General features: G+C 40.6%; 1 protein-coding gene across 2 annotated transcripts in view; it reads left to right on the forward strand.

Moving 5' to 3' along the window:
- SMPX (small muscle protein X-linked) overlaps nucleotides 1-4,768 on the forward strand; it is a 42,206-nt gene extending 37,438 nt beyond the window's left edge. The window contains exon 5 of one of the 2 annotated variants that reach the window (XM_072360510.1): nucleotides 3,167-4,763. The gene's annotated coding sequence lies outside the window, so the exon portion shown is untranslated. Of the gene's footprint in view, nucleotides 1-3,166 lie in introns of both variants that reach the window. The other variant, XM_072360500.1, reaches the window with a different exon arrangement.
- The last annotated feature ends 1,232 nt before the right edge of the window (nucleotides 4,769-6,000 follow it).

Genomic DNA, 6,000 nt, shown 5'->3' on the forward strand with positions numbered 1-6,000 from the left:
CTGAGGTAAGGCTTACCATAACACTTTGGTTGGTCCTACGTTTGGATCACAAGTGGCAGGGTCCTGGTGGCTGTATTAATTTTTTGCTCCTCTTGTTAATTAATGAGTCTTCATAGAATCATAGAATGGCTTAGGTTACAGGGCTGTCACCCACCAGATCAGGCTGTGCAGGGCCCCATCCAACCTAGTCTTGAATGCCTCCAGGCATGGCTCCTCCTGGTATATGGCCTCCTGGATGACTGATTTTCTTTGGATTAAGTCCACTATATCTCAGTTGTGACTGGGAGGACTGAGATAGCAGACCTTCTGGTGGATGTTCTGTCTAATGAGAGTCCTGTGCCACTGGGGAAAAAAATAAATGTGTGTTCATTTCTATGGGATATGATGCCAGCTGGGACACTTAAGCCTTAAGGTCATCAAGGTAGTAAGTGACATTAACAAGAGATAGGTATCAAATGTCTTGGAGCAATGAGGGGAAAAAATGATTGAAAACTGGGGAAGGACAAGGGAGTACTTGAAGAAATGGAGCACGTAGCTGAAAATAACCCAAACAGTTGATTACTTGGAGTTTTAGTCACGCAACAATATGGCAAATTACTCTTTGTTTTAATTTGTAAATGCACTGAGAGACCCACAGAGAAGCAGGGACAAATAAGGATCTTCCACCTTATCCACAAAACCCCCCTGACCTCACAACAGACAAGCTCTCATGGAACCAGCATAAGCCATGCCCAAACTCACAGGCTGGACTGAAGCTGGAGGGCACCCCTAGAGATCAGCTGTCCTGACCCCTGTTTGGAGCAGGGGCAGCCCCTGCAGGTCTCTGAGGGCTGGGTGCACTGAAGGTGGACACCAGGCCTGTCCACTCTGAAGGTGAAGGCTACATAGCCTCTACGGGCAACCTGCTCTGCTGTTTGATCACTCTTGCATTAAAAAGGTTTGATTTCCTGTCTACATGAAATTCCATGTATTCCCATTTCTGTCGGTTACTTCCTATCCTATCACTGGGCACTACTGATGAAAGTCTGGCTCTATTTTTTTCCATACCTGTATCAAGATCCCTGAAGGCTTGGTGTCTTGGTGTGCACAGCACAGAACAGTTTCTATAAAGGGTTCTGGAAACAAGGAAAGACTAAACTACTTGGTGACTAAGGTAGGGAAAGATGAGCACGGAGCTCCTACACAGGGCAGATGTCTCCTACAGGATGGCACTTGAAGGAAGTACAACCTTAACCATGAATCTGCTAGAAAGGTATATTAAAGAAGGCACACAACCTATAAAAGAGGATACTAAGTTACAGCTGTCACTCACTCTGTCAACCTGCCCACAATATATTTAGAAACAGCCTGACATTGTCCTCTTTCAGTGGAAGGATCCGAAAACATTTGTGCCACCAAGTGCAGAATTATATTTCTATGTATGTGCCCACTGCGCTGAGCACACTGGTGCGCTAATAGATACCCTCTATTCTGAGCCCAGGCATGAGCACTTGTAGTTAATCATAGCTAGTAATGTTTTATCCACCCACTACTGCAAAACAGTCACCTTGTGATATTCAGGAACAGGCACAGAACAGTTTGAAAGAGAATACTCAATTGAAACATAAGAGTGCATGTGTAGGCAGGCAGTAATTATACAGGGCAGGATTACACGTGCATGCATATCCTGGGGAGCCATCAAATACAGCTTCAAGGTTTGATGTTGTTTTTGAGATCAGAAGTACATAAAATTACCTGATTGTGGGCAAGTTTTAGCCAAAGCAGAGTAGTACACTGCATCACTGAGTTGATTAAGTTACTAATGGCCAAAGATCATGCTAGTAGCAATGTTTTGTTGATTTTTTTTTATCTCTTTCCTTTGGAGAATAACCCCTTCTCCATTTTTTAACTCCAGTTATTTTTCTTTAGACTTCTTTATTCAGAAGTTACCAACACTTCCAAAGAGTTCATATAAGGGTTTTCTGAACAGCACCTCTTTTCTGCACCAGTCTCTTCTCAAAGCTAAGTAGTTTGAGTCTTTTCAGTGTCCCTCCAATATTTGTTCAAATGTGTACAGCCCCAACGCGAAGTGTAGCGTGATACTCCTTAACTTCAAAGGGAACAGGAATAGACCCTATGCTGTTTCAAATTAGCTGTGACAATGAGGGAAATAATCACTGCAGATGGGTCAGTGGAAATTATTCATCATTCCACAGGCAGCAGCTAACACCGTTTAACATAATAAATAAATTAACACTGATGGGATATATGCAGCAGATACAACTGTGCTTCTGCATCATCTGTGTACTGTATCAACAGTTCTATCCCTGGAATGGAACACCTCTCCTGTGAGGAAAGGCTGAGAGAGCTGGGGCTGTTCAGCCTGGAGAAGAGAGGCTGCAAGGTGACCTGATAGCAGCCTTTCAGTATATAAAAGACCTACAGGAAAGAAGGGGACAGACTCTTTTTTCAGGGTCTGCAGTGTTAGAACAAAGGGAAGTGGCTTCAAGTTCAGAGGGTAGATTTAGGTTGTATATAAGGAAAAAAATCTTATACAGTGACGGCGGTGAGGCACTGGAACAGGTTGCCTAGTGATGTGGTTGATGCCCTGTCCCTTGAGACTTTCAAGGCAAGACTGGGTAAGGCCTCGATCTAGCTGTTGTGTCTCTGTTCATTGCAGGGGAGTTGGACTAGACGGCCTTCAAAAGTCCCTTCCAACTCTAAGGATCCTACTGTGTTCAGTACTGGTTGATCCTGAAAATTAAAGCAGAAACAGTATCTGTGACACAGCCCTGCAGACTTGCAGTCTGTGCCTGCTGGAGCAGCACTGGGACTTCCCTGGAACAAGTTGTAGTGCTGGGGAAGGGCTGGGGCATCGGAGAGGGACAGGGGTGGCAGATACCCCTTACTGAGGGCAAAGCTCAACACATCAAGAGTTCACAAGCTTTTGAGAGAGTCATGAAGTTTCATCAGATGGGGTCTTGGATAGTAGGAGAAAAAAGGTAGTGGATCAAGAAGACTTGTTTCACACCCACTCTCTATTCCCTGAGCTCAGGTGTAAACAAATACACTGCGTGCTGGGAATATACTCCCACTCACAACTTGCAGGTACTTCTTTGCATCCTCTTGAAACGTCTGTTAGATCACTGATAAATAATTAATTTCTGGTCTTGTATTTGTTACACAGGTCTGACAAGAAACCAAATGGATTCCGTGAATGGATATCATCTGAAGTATTTTATATATTTGTATGAAGACTGAACTTCCTAATTTGGCAACACCTCGTGGGAAGCAACTTCTTTGTACATTTATAACAACAATTTCTTCTTGTCCATGTTGCTTAACACAGAAAAGTACTGATGAAATAAAAGAGAGCACAGAAAATAATGAGAAATATGTATATATTCAGGAATGATTTAATCTGAGATCAGAGAATAGTGTATTTAGAAGTATGAGGAAAAGTGGAATAAATGCTTCATTAAAGAAAAAGTGATCATTTGCAATTAATTTGGTTTCTTTTTAAAAAAAATAACGAATACAGACAAAAATTTAAAGACTTCACCAAATTCAGAATGAATGAGGAATGCAATATCTAATTTCCTGCTATGTATTCCTGGTTATGGAACAGGAATGGTGGATTACGTGTCATAAAGGAAGAGACAATATTAAAAGGTGATCTTTATGGTGAGTTTAGGTGAATTATTTTGCTGCAGAGCCAAAGTATTTCTTTTTCTTGTGAATCTAAACATAGACCAGTGCTCTGCTGTTTATGTTTTACCCTATCCTTGTCAGGGTGTGAGGTGACTGACAGAAATCCTGCAATCTTTATACATAAATTGTTCTGAAAGTAATACCTCCCTTTTATTTCCATGGAAACTACAATAGATACAAAGAGCACAATAACACTATTTGATATAACAAATTCTTAGCTACAAAACACTGCTTTTTAACAGACTCACCACCACTTGCTATGCATTTTCATCAGAGATGAACAAGAGTCTGCATGCTGTGCTTGTAAAAACCTGCACCAGCAGAGGTGATCTATTGTCACATTTGCCACTGCTGAAAGGCACCACCCACTGACTCACTGCGCTCACAGCCACTGGCTGGTCTCCAGAAACATTCACAAGCACTGACAAATGTCAGTGGGTACCATTTTATTTCCTCATGGTGGAACTCAATGACACGCCTTTTCTTCATCTGTACTTCCATATCAAACTATTCCTCTGATGCCTTCTGTCACATGGCAACAACATGTAATAGGATACTGGTGGGAAGGTTCAACCTCTGCTGTCACACCACCAACATCAGCCGCTGTCATTGTGAACCAACATAATAAAATAGGAGGCATTACTTTCAGAGCATCCCTCTTACAAATAAACAGGTCAATCAGCCTTGTAAGAACATGCTCCTGAAATGCAGGCTGAAGGATCACTGTCTTCAAAAGTGCAAATAAAGGAGAGACATAGAAATATTGATGCTGAGCAAAAATGATGTATGAACACACCAACATATAATGATTAATCCCTGACACTTGTTTTATACAGACTGTACATATATGAAGACTGTTCAATGAAGATTCTATTTTTGGAAATTATATTTTATTGTTAGAGGAATTTAATACACTGCATGGCCTCAGTCTTTGTGTCATTTACTATGAAGGGATAAGAGGAGCTGTTTTGTACTAATATTCATCTACCATTGATAGAAATTCTTCTACATCATCTGAAATTCTGCCTGGCTTTTGTTTATTCAGTTGAAATAAAGATGATTTTTCTGGTTAGAAATCAAGCTTCAAGTTGAATGTTACTAACAATGACATCCATTTAATTCTAGTTTGCTACGTGACACAATACAAAACCTAAATGGCAATATTTTTATATTTCAAGTTATTACAAGCACATACTTGAGTGACTATGTACAGTAGATTCAAAAGGAACCTTACTCGCTACAATTTAGTTCTTGTATTTTTCACTTTCAGTACATAATACCAACACTGTTTAGTATCTTGTTCCACCCTTATATCTTTCCAGCTGATTTCTTTTAATGCAATCCTTGGAGGTGAACGTCCCCAAAAGACAGGCTGAAATGGAAGTCTCAAGAGGCAGAATGCCTCAGGAGCACCTTTCATTTACATTCCGATGAGATTAACATGTCTATTCAATCGAAAAAGAGTAATTTTCCTACACACCGCATTACCAGTCACTGATATTGGAGTGCATTATTTCTGCCAATATACAAATGATTAAAAGAGGAGAAAATAAAATCCTTTGAACCAAAAGCATGGCTAAAGGCAAGGTGAGTCAGGGACTCGGCTTTTATTATTCCTTACTCACTTTAAAAATACTTCAGAGAATTGCAGAAAACTAAGGCCATGGGGAGAGTTGGGAGCAATGGGAAAGCCTCTTCCAATGGAAAACTGAGGAACTGTTTAGTCCTACTGACTCAGGCTGCTCTGAATTTTCTTTCCCATGCAAAAGGCCTTGTATATAATTTTTCCTGTTCTGTCCTTTAGTTGGCAAATACGTATTCCTTCTATCTGTAAGAAGTGCAGTACACAAGCATGCGAGAAAGATGTCCCATTAGCTTGGCACGGTTTAAAGGCTGGGTTCACATCACGCTTGGTTGGAGACCATAGCAAGGGAAATCCCATCCCACTCAGGAATGGACCAAGCCTGTTTCTTTTTTCTACAGTTGCTTTGGTGGAGGATGGTCTTTCAACCTACACAACCTACAGAGCTCTTAAGATTCAGAGAATTCTGTTTAACAGTCATCACATTTGAATAAGTAAGCAAAAGAAAGAACAAAAAACAAAAACTACATATCTTTGATACAGAAAATGTGTTTTTTTCATCATATTTCAACTCCTTCCTCAGAAGTGAATGGGTACCACCACTGACCACTGAAACATAATGGCAGGGAAAGTGTAGGCAGTGGCAAAGACAATTTTTATTTAGCTATATTTTTATTTTCCATGATTTTTTTAATACATAATTTTACACCATGTCTTGAGGCTGACAA

The sequence above is a fragment of the Excalfactoria chinensis genome, chromosome 1 (assembly GCF_039878825.1).
Source record: "Excalfactoria chinensis isolate bCotChi1 chromosome 1, bCotChi1.hap2, whole genome shotgun sequence".
NCBI classification, from domain to species: Eukaryota; Metazoa; Chordata; class Aves; order Galliformes; family Phasianidae; genus Excalfactoria; species Excalfactoria chinensis.